This window comes from Myotis daubentonii, chromosome 1 (assembly GCF_963259705.1).
Source record: "Myotis daubentonii chromosome 1, mMyoDau2.1, whole genome shotgun sequence".
NCBI lineage: Eukaryota > Metazoa > Chordata > Mammalia > Chiroptera > Vespertilionidae > Myotis > Myotis daubentonii.
In genome coordinates this window covers 123,290,551-123,313,499 of record NC_081840.1, presented here as the reverse complement: position 1 = coordinate 123,313,499, position 22,949 = coordinate 123,290,551, and the positions used below count along the sequence as shown (strand labels likewise).

General features: G+C 37.9%; 1 protein-coding gene and 1 pseudogene across 2 annotated transcripts in view; both read left to right on the top strand.

The window, feature by feature from the left end:
- Nucleotides 1-22,949, top strand: part of LRFN5 (leucine rich repeat and fibronectin type III domain containing 5) — a 308,108-nt gene that overhangs the window by 24,262 nt on the left and 260,897 nt on the right. The window lies entirely within an intron of this gene.
- LOC132233312 (small ribosomal subunit protein eS1-like) lies at nucleotides 19,630-21,223 on the top strand (annotated as a pseudogene).

Sequence of the window (22,949 nt, the reverse complement as noted above, 5' to 3'; positions counted from 1 at the left end):
TTCAATTTCAAGTCAAAGGCATGTACTTGGGTTGCAGGTTTGATTCCTGCCTGGTCAGGGTGCTTGCAGGAAGCAACCAATCAATGTATCTCTCTCACATTGATTTATCTCTCTCTCCCTCCTTCCTTTCCTTTCTCTCTGAAAATCAATGGAAAAATATCTTCAGGTGAGAATTAACAACCAAAAAATAATAAATTCTTTTTTCTTTAGAATCTTAATTTAATTTGAAAATAATACTGTTTCCTGATTTTCTTCAACGTATTAAACAAGCAAAACAAACAAACAAACAAACAAATAAAAAAAACACAAAACACAAGGATACAAGAGGCTCTGCTCTGAGACCAGTTTAGAAAATTAATAATGTGAAAACAAGCACTACTAAATTACTAAATTCCACATTAAAAGATGTAAAAGTTTCATTTGGATTTTGTACAGAAGAATGAAGCTAAACTTTTGAAAACTAATCTCATATTTAACAAAATACAACTATGTATGTTTTAGAGCAAGAGAAACACTCAAATCTTACATTCCTGTGCACATTTTCAAATAATATTGATCAATATCATAAAAGTATACTTTTTAATTCACATTTTAACTTTCATAGCAAAATTCTAAGGAATTCAATTTATTAAAAGCTATTTTCCACTTCTTATTGAGATACAATTTCTTTACTATATAAATCACCCTTGTAAAGGGTTCAATTTGTAGTTTTTAGTATATTTACCAGTATCTAATCCCAGAAAATTGTCTTCTTTCCCAAAAGAAATTCCATATATTCATTGGCCACCACTCCCTATATCTTCTTCTCAGGGGGTTAATATTTCTTTTGGCGGGAGAAGGAACCAAGGAAAAGAGAAATAAAATGCACATGAAAACACACACACACACACACACACACACACACACACACACACACATTAGGGCTTTTTTTTCCAAGACATCATTTTTCCCAAGGGCCTTTCTTTATCTTTTAGGTAAGTAAACCAATATCTTCTGAAGCCTTCTTGCAGATTTTTTTTCATTTATAAGGTGGTTTCATCCTGCCAGATCCTCATTTGTCAGTAGCTATGCATTTGATTCTAGAAGTTATTGGACATCATTTCAAAAATTCGTGAAATCCCAATTTTTATAGATGAAATAGAAGTTCTACTTTACTTAGATATGCAATACATTTGTAATGCAAAAGTGATGGTAAAAATGTTGACAACATCATCAAAGGTATCTCTAGATTGATCTATCTGATCACCTATTCTGGTATTAAGTAGAGGGATATTTGAATGCAGTTAATTATGTAAGTTCATTAGTGACTATTTGTAGTGCCCCTTTTGCTGCTTTTTAAACAGTCTTATAATTTCAGAGACTTGAGTAAAGAATACTAGGTTAAAACCCCTTTGTATATCACGCAAGATTTTATACATTTTTACCCTCTTGAAATAAACTTTTCCCATTTATGCAGTTGTTAATTGTGAATATTGAATAATAGAAATTAATTTTACTTATGACTGATGAGAAAATTTGTATTTTCTCAATATTTGCCATTCAAGGTTTTAGTGGCACTTAACTGCTAGCATATCTGTGAAAAGCCATGGCCAGCGTGGCTTTCGGGTTCAAAGGCTTGGAGAAAGAGCTGATGTGCAAATTGACACACAAGACAAGAAATATTAATTTGAAATTATGGGGGGAAGCCAGGGAAAGCTTAACTATAGTAGTCAACTTCCACTGAGTCTCCATTCCTAGCTACTTTTATTTACTAGAATACACAATTGCCTTTTAGGAATGCAAACAGACATATCAATGGTAATGTTTAGTAAACAGTAAGATTATCAGATTTTGGGGGTGGGGTTGCTTTAGGCCATTGAGTCAGCAGTAGGTAATAAAATGCAAATATTCACCCTGTGAATATCAAAGCCCAGACTCAGCCTTCTGGGTGACTTCTGCCATTTACATTAATTACTGTTGATCTTGGTTTCTAGCACATATCAAAGCTGCTGAGTTAATATTTTGTTGTTGTACAGAGGCCTATGTACTGTGAAGACCATTCTGTCAAGGTGAAGCTATCTGGTCTCTCAACTGTGAGTTCCAGAATTTTGACCGTAATTTTAAGTTTCTTTTTACCCCTTATTTCTCCTTAACAATTTCCCTTTTTCTTTTTTCTCACTGAGGTGTCAGTGAAACCATCTATTAGGCTGGATTTTTTTAAAAAAGTTCTTCCCTCTAAGCTGGTCCTCTTATTCTGTTGTGAAGTTCTGCATTTTTAGTTGATTCATTCACTCAACAAATATTTATTGATAAGATTCTTCATGAATAGTAATAGTGGCCAGAAATAGTGATAGGATCTAAAGATTCAATAGTAAATGAGATACGATTGTTGGCCTTGTTGAATGCATAAAGTAGCAGGGAGATATATACTTTGAAATTTATGGATTCAATTTGTTGGGACCAATTATGTGTCTGGTATTTGTATTAGCAGTAAATATATAGAGTCCCATTACATATCTGAGGACTGTTACAGCACAGGAAGCCCCGTGTGCTCTGGGAACATGTAAGGTAGGATCCCATCCATCAGGCTCACTTTCTCCTGTCATCCCATGCTCCATGGATGAACGGTGGTGCATATTGGACTAGTTTGTTATATCCGGGCTACTGTTCTGATTCTTGTACATTCTCATTTAGTCTGTAAACTATTAAAATTAAAATGTTAAGGTAGAAACATCACCAGATAGTTTTTTAAAAGATATTTACATATACGTGTATATGTATATATAAAAATGTGTATGTATTTATTATATAAAGAAGTGGAAAGTGCCATTATTTCCATATCTGCAAAAAATATTTTTGCAGTTATTCTATGAGGTCTGAGGATTTTTCTACATTTCTTTCTATTTTGGGTAATATAGACTGTTCTGCCTTGAGTGCTGGACTGAAAATTTACTTGAAGAATATTTCCTGTCAATAAAAAATGCATTGCTGTATGGTTTCTTGTATTACACCATCAGATAATTTATTCAACACAAGGAGCCTGAATTTTATTGTTCAGTCAGCTTTGTGTGTTCACTTATTTGTATGCTACGCTTCCTTGCTGCTTTTATGGCCTTGAAAGAATTTTCTGTTACTTATTTGTAAAATAATTCTATCGTTTTACTTCAACTCACTTTCTACAACACACCCACATATTCAAAGCTTCATGCATGTTCTGTGGGTTAGACAAATACCATTATTTTTCTCTGAATGGAATTTCCTAATTGGGTAGTCAGTACAGCGGGCACAAAATTTTGTCCAAGCATCACTAAGCTGTCTGTAGTTCTTTAGACATACTAACTTATTTATGTCATGTTTCTGTGTCTTAGATTCTGTTCTTCCTTCTTCCTAAAATATTTTCTCATCATCCTCAAATTATTTATTTAAGATGATTTCCAAAATCTCCTTTTGAGGAAGGCTTCTCTGATACCCAAAGTTGAGGTGATTGTCACACACCTTTGTCCTATATCCGTACTACCCTCATATCATATGCTAGTAGACCCTAGATGGGTTCTGGGGGTTGGAGTGGGGGCCATTTTTACATTTCTGCATGAGGTGCTAATTTGATCTAAGATCTTTGGGCATATGTTTTTCTAAGAAATTTACAGTTTTACCTAGTCGCCATTCTGAATTGAGCATTCTTTCATCACAGCATTTATACCTCGTAATTAAATATTTTGCTTATCTTTCTCTCTATAGATATTAGGTTCTAATATCTTTGAGAGCATGAAATATTTAGCCTATTTTTAATATTTCTTAAACCAAGTGACTAGAATAGTATTTGAAATTATTGAAATGAATTACCAAATTATTGAAATGAAGCACACATTTATGTGTAATAGCAATACTGGTGAAATAAAACATGGGCCACAGTTTTCTCAGAGATTATCCTTGAGCTTGTTTTGATAATAAGCTAAAAATGTTCTCCTTAACTATTTCTCACTTATTTTTCCTCATGAAGGTTTCAGTGAAACATTTTATTTTAACTTAATAAATAATTTATTTTAAACCATTTAATGTAATTAATTTATTGGGACACATTGGTTAAAATTATATGTTTTACTTGAAATTATACGTATCAAGTGTACAATTCTATGATACATCATCTCTGTAGAATAAACTTGAAAACTTTTTCTCAATAAAGAAATACTGGGAAGAACTAGGAAATACCTATATACATATCCTATCTAATAAAAGAGAAACATGGTAATTAGCGTACGACTGCTACCCTTCCCATTGGCTAATCAGGGCGATATGCAAATTAACTGCCAGCCAAGATGGCGGCCAGCAGCCAGGCAGCTTAAACTGAACATGAGGCTTGCTTGCTTCAGTGACGGAGGACTGCAACGTCCCCTGCCTGCCTTGCCGGCCTCTAAGCCTGCAGTTTAAGAAACATTGTAACGAATATATAAGATTAAATAAAACCCCAGAAACCAGCTTTCAGCCAGCTGGGATCTCAGAGTTGGAGTTGATACAGAGTTTCGATTATAGAACCTAAACAAACCAGATACCTGCTTTCAGCAGCTGAGGCCTCAGAGCTGGAGCCAGGCTAAAGCTGGCCCAGAATAAAAAAGAAAAAAGAAAAAAAGGAGCAGTTGGGAATTTCAGACCCAGCCTGAAAACAGCCCTCAGCCCCTCACCCAGATTGGCCAGGCACCCCAGTGGCGACCCCCACCCTGAAGGGTGTGTGACCAGTTGCAAACAGCCATCATCCCCTCACCCAGGCTGGCCAGGCACCCCAGTGGGGACCCCCACCCTGATCCAGGATACCCTTCAGGACAAACCAGCCAGCCCCCACCCATGCACCAGGCCTCTATTCTATATAGTAAAAGGGTAATATGCCTCCCAGCACCGGGATCAGCGGAGCCGCGAGGCCTCCTGGAACCGGGATCAGCGTGACAGGGGGCAGCACCCAAACCCCCTGATCGCCCTGCAGCTCTGTGTGTGACAGGGGGCGGGGCCCAACCTCCCTATTGGCCCTGCTCTGTTCCTGACAGGGGAAGGCTCCCCAACCCCCTGATCGGCCCTGCTCTGTGTCTGATATGGGGGAGCTCCCCAACCCCCTGATCACCCTGCGGCTCTGAGTGTGACAGTGGCAGTGCCCCAACTCCCCTATCGGCCCTACTCTGTGAGTGACAGGGGGGAGCTCCTCAACCCCCTGATGGGCCCTGCTCTCTGTGTGACAGGGGGGAGCTCCCCAACCTCCTGATCGACCCTGCTCTGTGCATGACAAGGTACGGAGCCCCAACCCCCTGATTGGCCCTGCTCTGTGTGTGACAGGGGGTGGCACTGCAACCTCCCCATCGACCCTGCCTTGAGTGTGACAGGGGGCGGTGCCCCAATCCCCCAATCGGCCCTACCCTGAGCGTGACTAAGGGTGGCATCGCAACCTCCCAATCCGCCCTGCTCTGTGCATGACAGGGGGCGGCACCCCAACTCCCCAATCGGCCCTGCTCTGAGCCCGACCAGGGGCTGCACCTAGGGATTGGGCCTGCCCTCTGCCACCCGGGAGCAGGCCTAAGCCAGCAGGTTGTTATCTCCCGAGGGGTTCCAGACTGCGAGAGGGCACAGGCAGGGCTGAGGGACTCCCCCTCCCCCTCCCCCGCAGTGCACAAATTTTTGTGCACCGGGCCTCTAGTCTTGAATAAAGTTAAGAATTTCCTCTTGAGTTAAATCAGTTTAAAGCAATGACTTTTTTCAAATATTCAATTAAATTTCTGAATTGGCTGTTGGGTCTTGTAAATTTGGTAAATACTGCAAATGTTTAAAATTTCAAAATTATCATTTGACTTCTTGATCTTTTCCTGGGGTTTCTGAAGGCTGTTTCTGGGAAAATCACGGCTTTAAGAATGGATTGCTTTCTTATAGGCTTCCATTTGTTTAATCAGTCCATATTATTTTCTCAAGACCAAGAAATTCGCATTCCATGTTGTACATTATACATAGTTTTAATTTCCACTTATTTTCTGCTAGTTCAGATGTACAGTAATAAGACAGTGATAATATTCTCATTTTTTGACAGCATTACTATTTTACATCATATACTTTTCAGGTGACATAAGCAGAAAAAGATACTTTTCTTTTGTAATAGGATATCTTTTTTAAAAAATATATTTTTATTTATCTCAGTGAGGAAGGGATAGGGAGAGATAGAAGCATCAATGATGAAAGAGAATCATTAACTGGCTGCCTCCTGCATGCATCCTACTGGGGATCAAACCCACAACCCAGGCATGTGCCCTTGACCAGAATCGAACTCAGGACCTTTCAGTCCACAGGCTGATGCTCTGTTCACTGAGCCAAACTGCCTAGGGCTGTAATAGGATATCTTAATCTTATAAGACATTAACCCATTTTAGTCATTGGTCATATATTTTTTTCTACTCAGTTTTTTTGTCATTTAATAAAGTCTTTTCTATCAATTACATATATTTTATTTTCTTGGGATTTTTCTATATATGTGTTAGTTCTTTACCATTTTGCTTCTATATCTTCTATAATAAAGGTCTTTACTTTTAATTTAGTGACCTTACTTTAAAAACTTACAAATTAAAATCTGAAAGTCTTTTCTGATTTATCCGATGTTAGGGTAATAAGGTTGGAATGGCCTATAGAAAGCGCTGGCCTCTCTATTTATAGACTTAGGCCTCTCTATTTATAGACTTCCCTCTTTAATCCATACTGTATATTCCTGCAAGAAAAACCTTCCTAAAGTGCTCCAGTCATGTTATTTCCCTACTCAAAAGCCTCCAGGGATTCACCATTGCTTATTAAATTAGACTCAAGCCTGCGCTCTGACATTCATGGCCCTCCAATCCCCAATAAGACCCAGCCTCTCCCCTGAACTATGACTATTCCTCTGCTCACACTGCGTACAACAATAAAACAGAAGTATTTGCTTGTACAGATTCTACTCTTTTTTTTCACTCTGTATTTTCTTGGGCTTGCTCTTCCTGCAACACTTGCTCTTATATCATTTCTGATTGTTCAAATTCTACTGATTCTTCAGAAATCCATGTTTGTAAGAAGTCTCTCCTGATATACTTATTCTGCCAGGTATTAATTAAGGGCAAGTGAATGAGAAAGTTAAAATTCCTGTTATTAAGGTCTTGTTTTTAGGCAGGTGTAACAGACCATAAATAAACAAATAAGTATATTTGTGAAATGACTTTGCAGGAAAATATTGAAGGTTCCATATGGGGTGTGGAGTTACAGAGAGAGGGCTGATTTACATATTGAGGGTGATCGGGAATATGTTCTTTCAGATGAGGGGACATTTTCAAAGACATCTAGAGAATAAGTCATGAAGATTTCTAGGAAAAGAATAGAGACTGTGGGAAGAGTGACTTCAAGACTTCTCGGGCAGCAGCAAGCCTGGTGTATTTACACAGTAGCCAAGAGGCTAAAGAGGAGTGAGCAGGGGCGTCACTACAGAGATTAGAAAGAGGTAGGCCCTGTGGGGCAGCCTCAGGGCTTTGCCTCTCAATAGGTAAGATACAGGAAAGCCAGGGAGGTTGTGAGCAGGGATGTGACCCCTCTGGCCGCTGCCCTTGAATAGACAGATGGACACAGAGGGAAAACAGGGGAACACAATGGCTATTTTGATCAAGGTCTGATGGTGGCTTGAACCAAGGATTTGGCGTAGGGAGTGACCAGAAATCCCAAAGAAAAAGATCAGAAGCATTTTGAAGACTCTTCAACTTCAAAGCGACCATTATTTTTTTTTAAACAGTAATATTATGTGCAAGGTTGTTTACTAAGCTCTTTACTTCCATTATCCATATTTAAACTTCAAAACAACTCTGTAAAGTATAGGTATTATTATTGTTACATTTTATAACATGTAGCACTTGGAAAATGGAGAAATTGAATTATAAGAAAATATGTGTCTATCTTCCTGTATTCTTAGAGAAGGAAAAAAAATGGTCAGGAATAAATACATAAGAATGTTAATAGTGGTGTAGAATGTTAATAGTAGAAAAATTGATAATTCTGTCTTTATATTTATCTCCCTCTTTTTAAAGAATAAATGCTGGTTTTCTTTTGCTTATCTAAAAATTTTTAGAACTCTAAGAGTATTGCTTTTATAATCTGATAAACATTAAATGGGAAAATTATGAAATTTAACCCAATTTACTGAACTTTTCTTATTTTATAGTTGATAAAGTATGCAATTTCTGTTTCAAATTTTATCACTTTGGGCAAATAATGTAGCCTCGCTGAACTGCAGTGCCTATCTGTAAACGAAAGCTAATAATCCCAAGGTTTCAGGCTTGTCAGGACATAAGTGGAATGCCTGAGGTGAGTGTTTTTAAGTAGGTTTCAATAATTACAAATAATTAGTTAAGGACCCCTTTAGATATTGGCTGAGCATGTGCCGGAATTGTTTAGTGAAAAATTCTACTGATGTTAGTTGCAAACAAGTTTGATGTCCATGTTGGTTCTTCTGCATTCAGGTTTTAGGGTCAGGTCCAATTCCATCAAAATTATTGCAATTATAACATTATATGTGGCACTGTTATGAGTGTCCATTAAGATATTCTTTTTTTCACTTAGATTTTTGAAAACAGCAGGCAAAAATATTCCACTCAGTTTTTTCAGTGTTGCCCTGTATAGCTAAGAAATTTAAAAAGTCATAAAATAAAAACTATAAAAAGTAGGTGTGTGCCCCCTTAATGACCCTAGACTCCCATCTTCCTAATCCATATGCTGTATTATGTATGCCTAGCACTCCAAATGAATTGCATGCTATTCTTTTGCTCTGAGCCCTATACCCTTCATTTAGAGATCTGTTTTTTTTTGTTTGTTTGTTTATTTTGTTTTGTTTTTAAATATAAATCGGGTTGCATAGGGATAAGGGAAAATTGCAGCCTGTGTCTAAGGGCTGAGCTCAAAAAGCACAGGAGCTGCTAGATTTACATTTTTTTAAGGACCCAGGGATTTGATCCCATTTTCCACAACTTTTTTTTAAAATATGTTTTTATTGATTTCAGAGAGGGAGAGAGAGATAGAAACATCAATGATGAGAGAGAATCATTGATTGGCTGCCTCCTGCCTCTGGTTACTATATGAAGAAATTACTAGTAGAAATTTAAATTTCTTTCTCAAATTTAAATTCACCTTAGGGAATCTTTCAAGATTTTGCTTCAAATTCAAGTTCTATTCTCCATTTACATCTCTGGATTTCAGATACTTCGTTTCCTTATCCCCAGACTTACGCTTGCCTATGAGAGCAACACCAGACTCTGTGCTGTCCCACTTTGTGTCTAGACTGGCTCCACCCACAAGGCAGCTCTGACACCCTTACTTACTATATGCTCAAATGTGAGAACAGCCTATTCTTGTGAGTAGCAAGTCCCTGATTTCTTTGCTTAGCTCATAGAAATGGGGTAACCCTGAGGACTTAAAATATTTGCTGTTACTAGTGAAGACTTTTAAGTGCTAATATATATCCTTGTTATACTAGATACAACTTGTTCCTCATAATTAGCTTGGTGAGGAGTTACAAACCAACATTGGCCCTACCAAGAACTGTCAGATTCTTGTTAGAAGGCAGTAGGGGTATCTGTGGAGTGTTATTAGCCAACTCCACACTTGACAGGAGGTCGCTATCCCCAGAAAATTACGGAAAGAAATCCCCCACATTGTTGCTTAAATATATTGTTGATGGATTCAATGATGAGAGCCATTTAGTGAAGAATAATATACTGTGAATAACATTTCATATAATATTATAATTGCTTTCTCTTGCTAAATGAGAAAAAGACATTTAAAAATATATGACTTACCAACTTCAGGTTTGTTATTCTTGCAGCATTCTAAATGAATTCTCTTCACTAAAATTTATATTCTACATGAGGAAGTTCCTAGTTCTTAAAAATAAATTTCAACCAACCTCAATTTTTTAGGTGTCAGTTTTAAAATTAAGATAACCAAGATTATATAAGATATGCAGTTCTTATAACATAAGCAAAATTATATGATGTTATCTAAACAACTATAAATATAAATTTTATGAAGCTTAGAAGTAATGATATTTAAATATGTAAACATAAATATTTTTATTAAAACCTTTGAAACATACTTCTGAAACTACATCTTTATGAATAAAATAGATGTAGTATTTTAAATACAGGCAAAATAATAATTTATATTTGTATATCTTATCTCTTTGTTGTTTCCTAGAAAGCTTTTCTTTCAGGTTATTGTTTACAGAAATGCTCTTAGGGTATAAAGGAAGGTGTCATTGTCTTTACAGTACAGATAAGATATTTCTTCAATAAAACATACCTTAAAAGTGACAGAAATTGATCTAGAGCCTTCTGACTCCTAGTATTATTTTGCCTCTGTTGAAATAATAAAATGATATTTTTCCTCTAACGACAGACCACATGAACGATCCGTTCAATAGGCAGAATCCATTATGTTCCTCTGAGGACTATTTGGGTGGGCACCAGGAATGCACAGTAAGTCAGACAGCCTTGGCCTCAAAGGGTGGGTGTTCTGGTAAATGCTTTTTATAGACTATTCTATAACCAATCTGGATATCACAGGCACAAATAAATAGGCTCTTGCTCCTTTAGCAAACATGATGCAGTCTTATCTTTTCCCCTACAATCTTATTAATTGAGCAAGGGGGAGCTCATGAATCCAGACCCACTATCTTATTCTGTAGGATTGGGTGGTTGCCCTCTGTAGAAACGGTTTTCTCCAAGGAACTGGGAACCCAGATTCTTTCTTTGCATCGCATACTAATTTGTTGTATAATTTTAAAAAATATCATTTACCTTTCCAGTCCTGGTTTTTTGTGTTTTTTTGTTTTTTTTCATTTATAAAATAATCATAATAACACTTGGCCCACCTAACTTGCAGGACTGATGTGAGGAAAAATATACTACTTCATACGTAAAATTGAAATTAATAAATGTAGGAAGACTGAACAAATACAGGGTAATAATGTCTAATTCTGGTTACTATATGAAGAAATTACTAGCAGATAACTGCAGTCATAATAAAAACTACCACACTGACCATATCCAGTTAGTGCTCTAGCCACTGTGAACAGAGGTGAAAAGTAAACCTAGATAATGGAAATGTCAGAGGTGAAAACATGTAATTGTCACACTGAAGACCCTGACATTCCAAGTGAGCTTTGTCAGAAGTCTTAGAGGCTGAGGGAGATTGGAATACCATTTTTCCTTTACCTTAAGCTCTTAATATAAAGGCACACTTATTTTAATGCCAAACCAAATGGGAATAAGTTATTGTTAGAAATGGATGATAAATCCAACATTTCAAGACAGTGAGGGACATCAAAGCACTATGTTTGTATTCAGTTATACACTAAAGGAAAGGCAGTCTTTTCCGATAAGCAAATTGAGACTGTATTTCCATCCTCTGATTGTTTCCATCATGGCCTGTATTATATCATATTTTACTTATGATTACATCTGTGAAGGAGCGACATGAAGGAAGGATGAGGACACTGGAGACAGAGTCATGTGGAACACTCATGAAAAATTCAATGCCCTTGCATTCTCCAAAGTAAGCCAGTTTATGCTTTATTAAATTTATATATCATAGTCACTGATGAACTTATATTTGGGTATTATAATTAGATAAATCTGAATTTTGCATCAAAGCTCTTGTACAGCATCTGCCACATGTAACAGACAAATAGTATCAAGTTAAAAGATCGTCCAAGAAGTTTCTTCCTCAGATTTCATTGTCCTTATCTCATATTTCACAGCTCTGTGTTGCATACATCTAGGATTCTCTAACTAAATGACCTATTTTTATCTTTGGTTGCTATATCAGCAAAAGACAAAAAATCTCAGGTCTAAGTAGAATACTCAGGGCATTGCCTTAGGAACTGTATCTGAATCCCCTGCTGTTAGAATTTCAAGGATGGGTATTTGAAGAAATGGCACAAAGAACCTTATGTTTTTCAAAGGAATCGGATGGCTGCATAGACAGACTAAAAAAAAACCCCACTCTCTCTCAAGTGCAAATTACATGAACTGTGAGCAGATATTCCCCTCTTAATGTAAAACCTCAGCACAGTAATTCGAGACGTATTTGATTGCTCCTGGAGACAGGATGAGTTCTTTGGCGGGCATTTAAAAACATTATTCCAAAGGTCTGTAAAGAACATTGAATGGATCGTATGAAATATTAACTATACATCCAAGTAAGATACAAGAACACTCTAGAGAAATAGGAATGCATTTGATTGTGGGTTTTAGTAAATGGATGGAAAAAGTAAATTCATAATTTTTTTCACCATCATTGAGAAATATGACTTGTACCATTTTTGATTTTTTGTTGATTGGTTGGGAAGAGTGATATTTTGGTTAATTTTAATCACAAGTTTTAGCTATTTTGTGATAATATCTTTTTCAATGTTCCAAAATAATATACCACAATAATTAAAATTACTGTTTTCTCTTTCCATGTAAACATCAGCACTTTTGGCATGAAATGGCTTTTCTGTGCCTTTTTATGCTGATATTTTTACTTTGCTCAGGAAGAAAACATGAAACTCAACATCCAACTGCTCTTTATATTCCACAAATATAATAGCAGAGTGATAATTACCAGATCCGTGGTGTCCCAAATCAGATATTCATATGGTTCCTTGTGGTTTGATAATGGCTTTATAATATGGATTTAAAGATTTTTGAAAGGTGTGGGATAATTCTATTACTCTGAAATATCAGAAGTTGAAAATTTGAAACATTACTGTAGTCTTTATAAGTCAAGCAATTTCCCTTTGTTTTTGTAGTGCAGCATATTTTCCCTTGTTGAAAACAAGTGCATCAGCATAAAAGCCTCTTGAGCAAGAAAAATGTATATTGATCACTGTAAGTGCATTTCTGTAATACCCTGAAGTTATTGAAGTTGACCCTAAACCACACTTTATTTCTGACAATAGATTCTTTTCATGTGTTGCTATTTATTGATTTATAGTTTAATAGAGGTGCACAAATAATTTTATTGCAAAAAACACATGTAAGGCCATGCCTTAATATTGAATTTGTTTGTAGCATTAGGGAAACATCACAAGCATTATACTCAGAATAAGAGTTCACAGATTACTCACCAAAGCTTTTACAACACTTTCGTCCTCCAACAATGTGCTGAAATAGATATGTGTGCTGAATCATCTGCATTACGACAAAGTACACTTGGCTAGAGAACATGTAGGGAAAATAGATTCTGGAGAGGAAGGCTATTTGTGTTATAACCTGAATTCTAGTTTTTCTCAGACTTACCATATCATTTCTTGGCACTTCACATTTTCCATTTGGAAAAAGGTGATAACATTAGCCTTCATGAAGCTCAATGGATGTTAGAGAAATAGCTGAGGCAGCGTATATGAATAGCTCACAGAACTTTGAAAGAAAGTTGCTATGCAGATTCAGGTAAGGTGTACGTCAAAGCTACTGGCTAAGGCAGGTGCTTCTTCATTGATATTTAGTTTCTTCCATTCTAAGGTAAAAGCAGGCGGTCTGCCAAAAGACATGGAGTACCATGAAGAACTGACATCGATTGCAGGAATTTAGCTCTGTCTCCCATTTCTGCATTCTCGATGATTAGGCTTAAATAATGACCGCCACGATGGATTGATAGAAAGATCATTTGCTGCATGATTCATAGCCCCCACTTCCCCACTGGCTACTTATAAACAGTCTTTTCTTTTTCCTTCTTACTTTTTTATCTTTAATATCTTAAACTCTGGGTTTAAAGGCTGATGAAGATGTTCTGTTGTCTTACACAGCATTTTGCATAATATAATGCAGGTGTTTGAATATTAGAGAAACATAATTAGCTGAATTAAACCACCAGTCATTTAAATGCAAATGATTTGTTATACCGCTATGCTGTTACTGCATTTTCACAATTTATACCAGATCTTTTAGTGAAAGTAATAAAGATGAATTAAGAGCCTTATGTAATCAGTATGAGGCGGTCACACTAAATGCAATATTAAAAATACATCTTAATTATAATTCAGGACAAAAATCTAGTGCTTAAGGAAATCATAACTATTTTTGACTCCCCAAAAGCTAACTTAGGATTACATGGGTATGGATTTTGTAATATCTTCATAAAATAAAGCAAGAGAAAAATGATATCTATATGAATGTTTAAAAATTCTTAATTTTGTTGTATTTTTCAGTAAATTAAGTTGACCAAACAGAAAGTAAACAATTGAAGCCATTGGACTATTTAATACATATTAGTGCAATTAAATATAGATAGATAGATAGATACAATATCTAGTGAGAATATTGAAATAGAAAAATATTTTAGAATTTAATTCTTGTCAGGGATATTTTTGAAACTAAAATACCTCCCCCAATCTATTCAACTGCTCCACCCAAAACTATCTATGTATGTTAGTTTCCAAATGTTCTAGTGTATTTGAAAGTCAACTTCTTTGCATCATTGGGTTGATTCAAAGTCCTGGTTCTATCTTCAGTAGCTCCCCACTATATACTAAAAAAAGGTAAATTCAGTAGTTACTTCGTGTTTTTTATAGACTTCTCTAGGCACAATCTCTGCCTCCCCTTTGAGTCTCTCTCTCTCTCACACACACACATTTTTCTGCTTAAGCTAATTTATTGTTATTTCCATATATCCTTTAATCCTCTGATTTACATGCTCTGGTGTTTCATTTTCCATAAACAGTGTCTGGGCTCAGGTTTTCCCCCGCATGCAACACTCCCCTCCTAATCTCTGTCAGTTTCAAAGTGAATTCTTCCATGAAGACACCAAAACCAACACTTCCCTCCTTGGAACCACTGTTGCAAACCACAGTTTAGCAAATCGCCCTATGTAACATGTGGTGATATAAAAATAAATTACTAATGTAGAAAATTGAAATGAGAGGTAATTAAAATACTCTTCTTGTTTGAAGTCACTGTTGAAAGTAGTGTTTTGTTTCTGATACTATTCAGTTGGCTGCTTTATTTCTGCAAACCTCTGAGGGTTTTAGAATTAACAGATACTCTGAGATCCTAAAAGTTCTATAACATAATTACAACCAATTTGATATTTCATATACTTCACACGTGCATTTCAGATTTATAGCACACTTATAGTCATTCGCATTTACAACATACATGCAGACAGATTACAAGTGTAAAATCTCTTAAATAATGTGTTGTTACCTTAGAGCAGCGGTTCTCAACCTGTGGGTTGCCACCCCTTTGGCGGTCGAATGACCCTTTCACAGGAGTCACCTAAGACCATCCTGCCTATCAGATATTTACATTACAATTCATAACAGTAGCAAAATTACAGTTATGAAGTAGCAACAAAAATAATTTTATGGTTGGGGTCACAACATGAGGAACTGTATTTAAAGGGCCAGAAGGTTGAGAACCCTGCCTTAGAGCATATAGAAAGTAGGAAAACTATGCTGCTTTCAACAACTGTTTGAGTCTGTCATGTAATAAGGCATATAGTTTCTTTGAATCTTCTTTTTAATGCTTTTATAGAATAACTAGAGGCCCAGTGCATGAAATTCGTGCATTGGGGGGGAGGGAAGGGGTCCCTCAGCCTGGCCTGCACCCTCTCAAAATCCGGGACCCCTCAGGGGATGTCCCACTGTCAGTTTAAGATCCTGTGGATCAGGCCTAAACCGGCAGTCAGGCATCCCTCTCAACAATCCATGACTGCTGACCCCTGACTGCTCGCCTGCCTGCCTGATCACCCCTAACCGCCTCTGCCTGCCTGATCGCCCCTAACTGCCTCTGTCTGCCTAATCGCCCCTAACTGCCTCTGCCTGCCTGATCACCCCTAACTGCCTCTGCCTGCCTGATCACCCCTAACTGCCTCTGCCTGCCTAATCACCCCTAACTGCCTCTGCCTTCCTGATCGCCCCTAACTGCCTCTGCCTGCCTGATCGCCCCTAACCGCCTCTGCCTTCCTGATCGCCCCTAACTGCCTCTGCCTGCCTGATCGCCCCTAACCGCCTCTGCCTTCCTGATCGCCCCTAACTGCCTCTGCCTGCCTGATCACCCCTAACTGCCTCTGCCTGCCTAATCACCCCTAACCACTCTGCCTGCCTGATCACCCATAACTGCCTCTGCCTGCCTAATCGCCCCTAACCACTCTGCCTGCCTGATCGCCCCTAACTGCCTCTGCCTGCCTGATCGCCCCTAACTGCCTCTGCCTGCCTGATCACCCCTAACCACTCTGCCTGACTAATCGCCCCTAACTGCCTCTGCCTGCCTGATCGCCCCTAACCACTCTGCCTGCCTGATCGCCCCTAACTGCCTCTGCCTGCCTGATCGCCCCTAACTGCCTCTGCCTGCCTGATCGCCCCTAACTGCCCTGCCTTCCTGATCGCCCCTAACTGCCTCGGCCTGCCTAATCGCCCCTAACTGCCTCTGCCTTCCTGATCGCCCCTAACTGCCTCTGCCTGCCTGATCGCCCCTAACTGCCTCTGCCTGCCTGATCGCCCCTAACTGCCTCTGCCTTCCTGATCACCCCTAACTGCCTCTGCCTGCCTGATCTCCCCTAACCACTCTGCCTGCCTAATCGCCCCTAACTGCCTCTGCCTGCCTGATCGCCCCTAACTGCCTCGGCCTGCCTGATCGCCCCTAACTGCCTCTGCCTGCCTGATCTCCCCTAACCACTCTGCCTGCCTAATCGCCCCTAACTGCCTCTGCCTGCCTAATCACCCCTAACCACTCTGCCTGCCTGATCACCCCTAACTGCCTCTGCCTTCCTGATCGCCCCTAACTGCCTCTGCCTGCCTGATCGCCCCTAACCACTCTGCCTGCCTAATCGCCCCTAACTGCCTCTGCCTGCCTAATCGCCCCTAACTGCCTCTGCCTGCCTAATCACCCCTAACTGCCTCTGCCTTCCTAATCGCCCCTAACTGCCTCTGCCTGCCTAATCACCCCTAACTGCCTCTGCCTGCCTAATCGCCCCTAACTGCCTCTGCCTTCCTAATCGCCCCTAACTGCCTCTGCCTGCCTGACTGCCCCTAACTGCCTCTGCCTCCTTGATCACCCCCTAACGGCTTGCCTGCCTGCCTGATTGGCCCTAACCACTTTCTGGAGGCAGCTGGCCAGGGTGAGGGGCCATGGACGTTCTGGTCTCTGGTAGTTCTGCCATTTCAGTTTCTGGGCTTTTATTATATAGGATAATTTACAAAATATAGATTATATTTTATAACCAGTAAATATATATAGATAGATAGATAGATAGATAGATAGATATAATGTGCAGTCTATAAAATAATGCATATCCTAGTATACACAGGATGCCATCAGTTTCATTACATGTCATGAGCCATATACCACACACTATAGCTGGCTGTGGTAATCAGGTGTGTGTGTGTGTGTGTGTGTGTGTGTGTGTGTGTGTGTGTGTGTGTTGGTTGGTTGGTTGAGGTTAAAATTGAGGATATCTGTGAACCCTGCCATGAAAAGGAGAACATGACTCATCCTAAGCAAAATATATAAGGATGTTTCAATCAGCAAGTGCTTTCAGTTCTTCCCCTACTTCTTCCAACTTTCAGTCACTCTATTATTTGAGAGTTTAATTCGCAAACATTGAGTACCAGAACAGATGGATGTTAAAATCCTGGGAGAATCTTGGCTCTAGGCACAAGTTTATCTTTCACAAAGACATTAAGATCAGATAATCTTAAAATGAGATGGGAAGTAAGTAATAATATTTACCTCACAGAGTGGTTGAGAAGATTAAAAGATGATGTAAGTAGAATGTAGCATAATGCCTGGAAGAAAACTCTCAATGACTACTAGCAGTTATTTTTATGTGATTAATTTGATGAAGAGCTTGTTAAATGTTTTCTCCCCATGTTTTAAGTCCCCCCAAAATAACAATCTTGCTAGTTTGTGCTTAGTCAAAAGGACAGTTTCTTTAAGATTAGAACCATTTAACTACAGGTAACCTATTTCTTAAGTCTTTTCTTTTGGAGGCTAAAATCCTAAATTATTGCATCTCCTCATATGTTATGATACATCATTTAGGCTGTTCTCTGGGTATTGAGCAGGTGTGTAATGTTTCTCTAGACACTGAGTGCAGTATCCTTGGTGGATTGGCGAGGCAGAATACAGTGGAGTCACCATCTCCCCTTCTCGTCTCCTCAGCTTAAGCTGCTGATGGCTCTGTTTTCTCACTGTTTTGAGGCAGTGCACATTTTATTTTGAAAAGGCTAAGTTTTCTAGTTATATCAGGGCAGTTACACATTACATTTTGGGTGGCATCATTAAAATCAAGTTTGCAGTCAACTCAGAATCTGAAATGATTTTATTCCCTGCCTTTTTGTCTGGATGTTTTTGCCATGTTTTCTTCATCATGTATATTTGTCTTCATGTCACTCAATATTTTTAAGTCTTAGAGAAGACGTTTCTCTTTTTCCCTATAAAAATAATGTTAGCCCCCGAGACCATCTTGTCTGTTGCTGGACTAGATGCCTCACTTTACCTGGTGAAAGCATTCAAAGGGGAAGAAGAAATAGTGCTCCCTAGACAAGGCAGAAGTCTCAGGGGACACAAACTCTTTTTATATCCTATTTGTTAGGACTACTTCCCTCTGTACTACATCAGGAGACATTTGCAGTAAGCATGAGCAGAAGATGAAGAAGCCGTGTAGAAGCACAATCCACAAGCATTGGCAAATAAAGTGGGCAGAGAAAAGGAAGCAGGGATTAGTTGGAGACGATACTATGGGTTTTGATTAAATAATGGGAGAATTATGACTTTAATGGGTGTAAGAAAGTCTGGAGGATGTGGCTTGCCAAGAAGAGGAGTGAGTCTGTCCAGTAGGTTTGACCATGTGGATTCTGAGTTATAGCTAGGAAGTAGGGCTAAAGTGGGTTGAGGTTGTATGAAGAGCAGTGATAAGATTTAAGTAACAGGAGGAGCAATATCTGGATTCAGGTAATGTAAGAAGATTAAAAATTATATAGGCAAATAAAGTGAATATAATAATGACTAATGAGAATAATTACTAAGAAAAATTGTCCAGTTTAGTAATGTGAGCTAATATATCTTTATGTAAGCCCATATTAAAATCTACATCTGTATCTTTATATATTTTATATATTTTCATCTTTTAAAAACAGGAGTACACTTTTGAGGGTACTATACAAGCTACATTAGCATCATGCTTAGTGGGGTGTTAACAAATCCATCATTATTACAATTGAACAATACAATGATTATTTTTATTATTAATACAATTTCACAAGATTATGGAATGGAAATCACCATTATTATTTAATACTCTTGAAGTATTCAGGAAAAAAAAATGTTAGAAATGAAGAGTTATACCCTAGCTGGTTTGCTCAGAATAGAGCAATGGCCTGTGGACCCAAGGGCCCTGGGTTCGATTCTGGTCAAGGGCACATGCCGGGGTTGCGGACTCGACCCCCAGTAAGGTGCATGCAGGAGGCAGCCGATCAATGATTCTCTCTCATCATTGATGTTTCTATCTCTCCCTCTCCCTTCCTCTCTGAAATCAATAAAAATATATTTAAAATAGAAACAAAGAGTTATGTTTATTATTTTCATATTATTTTCTTAATCCAGAAATTTCCTAAATTGGTAAATATAGCAGAAATACTGGGAGTTCATTATTACCAATAGAACATAAATATGTACAGTGAAGTAGCTTCCTTTTAAAAATCAGGAGTTGGAAATAAAATACATGCATTATCAAACAGTAATAGATACATAATATATGCAAGGATAAGCTTAAATAGACTTAAAAGAACTTTATCAATAAAACTATAAGACTTTGCCTTTTGGCTCCCCAAACAGCACCATGACAGTAGGCAAGAACAAGCATTTTATAAAAAAAGACAACAAGAAGGGAGCCAAGAAAAAAGTGGTTGATCCATTTACTAAGGATGATTGATACAATGTGAAAGCACCAGCTAATCTCAATATAAGAAATATTGGAAATTCACTAGTCACAAGAACTCAAGAAACCAAAATTCCATCTGATGGTATTAAAGGTTATGTTTTTGAAGTGAACCTAGTTGATCTGAAGAATGATGAAGTTTCATTTAGAAAATTCAGGCTAATTACTGAGAATGTCCAGGGCAAAAAGTGCTAATTTTCATGGCATGGATGTTACCCATGACAAAATGTCCTCCATGGGCAAAAAATGGCAAAGTATGATTATAGCTCATGTTGATATCGGGAGTACCAATTTTTATTTGCTTCATCTATTCTTTGTTGAAATTATTAAAAAAACTAGAGTCCTGGTGCACAAATTCATGCACTGGTAGGGTCCCTCAGCTTGGCTGGCCATTGGGGCCATTGCAGCCATCGGGAGCCATTGGGGCCGTCTCACCCAGTCCCGATCAGAGCTGATCAGGGCCGGCCAGCCAGGGGGAGGAACTGCAGGAGGTTGGTTGTGGGAGTGCACTGACCACCCAGCCGGCCTGGGGGAGGGAGCAGGAGGGTGTCTGTGGGAGTGCACCGACCATGAGGGGACAGCTCCTGCATTGAGCATCTGCCCCCTGGTGATCAGTGTGCGTCATAGTTACCGGTCAACTGGTCTCTCAGTCGACTGGTCATAAGGGTCACTTAGGCATAGATAGATAGATATAGATGCAACAGTCAGATTTTGATGGCCTCTTATGCTCAGCATCAATAGGTCCACCAAATCTGAAAGAAGATGATGGAAATCATGACCCAGGAGGTGTGGATAAATGCAGGGGAGGGTGGGTGAGTGGGAATAGATCAACCAATGAACTTGTATGCATCTATACATAACCCATAGACACAGATAATAGGGGGTAAAGGTCTGGAGTGGGGGGAAGGGGCAGGTTGGGAGAGGTCAATGGGGGAAAAATGGGACATATGTAATACTTTCAACAATAAAGATTTAATTTTAATTTTTAAAACATTACTTGAAAGAAGTGGTCAATAACTGATTATAGATAGCATTGGAAAAGACATAGAAAAGGATTGCTAATTTATTTATCATCTTTATGTCTCTGTTAAAAATGTTAAAATGCTGGAGAAGCCCAAGTTTGAGTTGGGAAAACTCATTGAGGCTCCTGGTGAAGGTAGCAGTTCTGAAAAAAACTACTGGGGATGAGACAGGTGCTCAGGTTTAATGAGCTGATGGATTTGAACCCAGTCCAAGAATCTGTTTAAAATTCGGACTTTTAATGGTGACACAAATCCTATTTGCTATATTTTAAAAAATTATAAGATTTAATAAGAGAAATTTTGTAAAAGGTAAATAAATGACACTAACAAGTCCCTTGGTTGAAATGCCTCAATTTTTGTAAAAATGTCCTTTCTTCCCAAATATTTTCTGCTTTTATTAGAATCCATCTATCTCCTACTCCCTATAAAAAGACAGCCTCTTTTGTGGGAAGACATGACCAAATAATTACCAATTTTATTTGAAGAATAAACCTTTACATTGAAAGAATAAATCAGGAAAATTATGATAATAATAATAATATAAAATTTTCCTTGTCAACTTGTAACATATATTTAAAATATTGGTAAAATGATCAACAAGGAGTTTAATGGGACCAAAATGTTGTTAGAGAAATAAACGAAAGCAAACAATACAATTTACTTTTGAGGATAGAATTTTTACAATATTGAGAAAAATAGATTACTTAGTAAATAATGGAGATAATTTTGGAAAATATACTTAAAATAGTTATTCATTATCATAGATTGAAATCAATACCCAAATATTGCATTGAGCACCATAAATTTTACATTTTTGGTGCTCAAAGGCAAGAATCATTAGGAGAAATATTAAATTTCTTTGCTATGTAAACTTTTTTTGATAAGAAAACAAAAATGTTAATGAATGATATACTGGTAAAATATTTGCAATGTAGATGAGTGACAAAGGTATAATACATCAAATATATAAATATAAATATGAAAGTAAATTCAAGTGGTGATATAAACAAATTTATTAGCAATTAAAGATGTGCCACAGCCGAAACCGGTTTGGCTCAGTGGATAGAGCGTCGGCCTGCGGACTGAAAGGTCCCAGGTTCGATTCCGGTCAAGGGCATGTACCTGGGTTGCGGGCACATCCCCAGTAAGAGATGTGCATGAGGCAGCTGATCGATGTTTCTCTCTCATCGATGTTTCTAACTCTCTATCTCTCTCCCTTCCTCTCTGTGAAAAATCAATAAAATATATTTAAAAAAAAAAAAGATGTGCCACAGTGGTACAAATCTGTGAGCAGGTGGGAGTTTCCATGAACTCTTTGTTGTAGGTTAAATGACAGGCTCTTTCAAAGGGCAACTTGAGAGTATGCAGTATGTAATTTGAAGATTAGCAGACATTTTAGTCCATAAAATCCACAGTGAGGAATTTCTCTTAAGGAAATAATTAAAAACTTACATATATATGGATTTACAGAAGAATACTTTTATAAGAAAACCAGAAAACATTTTAAAGTATATGGTTAAGGTAAAGTACATTGCTACACACACACACACACACACACACACACACACACACACACACAAATATGGTACCTCCATCAAATACTTAGATCAAGATGTCTATAATATGCTCTTAAGTGAATTTTATAGGCTACACTTGTAATACAATTTCATTAAGAAAAAAAAGAGATAGGCAGAAAGAAAGGGTTAGAGATATAATTTTAATATGTAATGGCTGGAAGGATATACCCCAAAATTTTACAGAAAGATAGTGGGCCTATACTTTATTTTCATTTTTTCTTTATACTTTTTATACATAAAATAAAAATATATTAACTTGAATTTGAAAAAAGGTAAGGCTATATATAAGCATTGTCTCTTTATTTAACATGAGGACAGCAAATTCTGTGCTCAGCTCATGGAAACAGAGCAAATTGTGCAAATTATTTGCTATTACAGCACTCTCATAAATCCTCAACAAACACTTTGAGCTTCCTTGGTG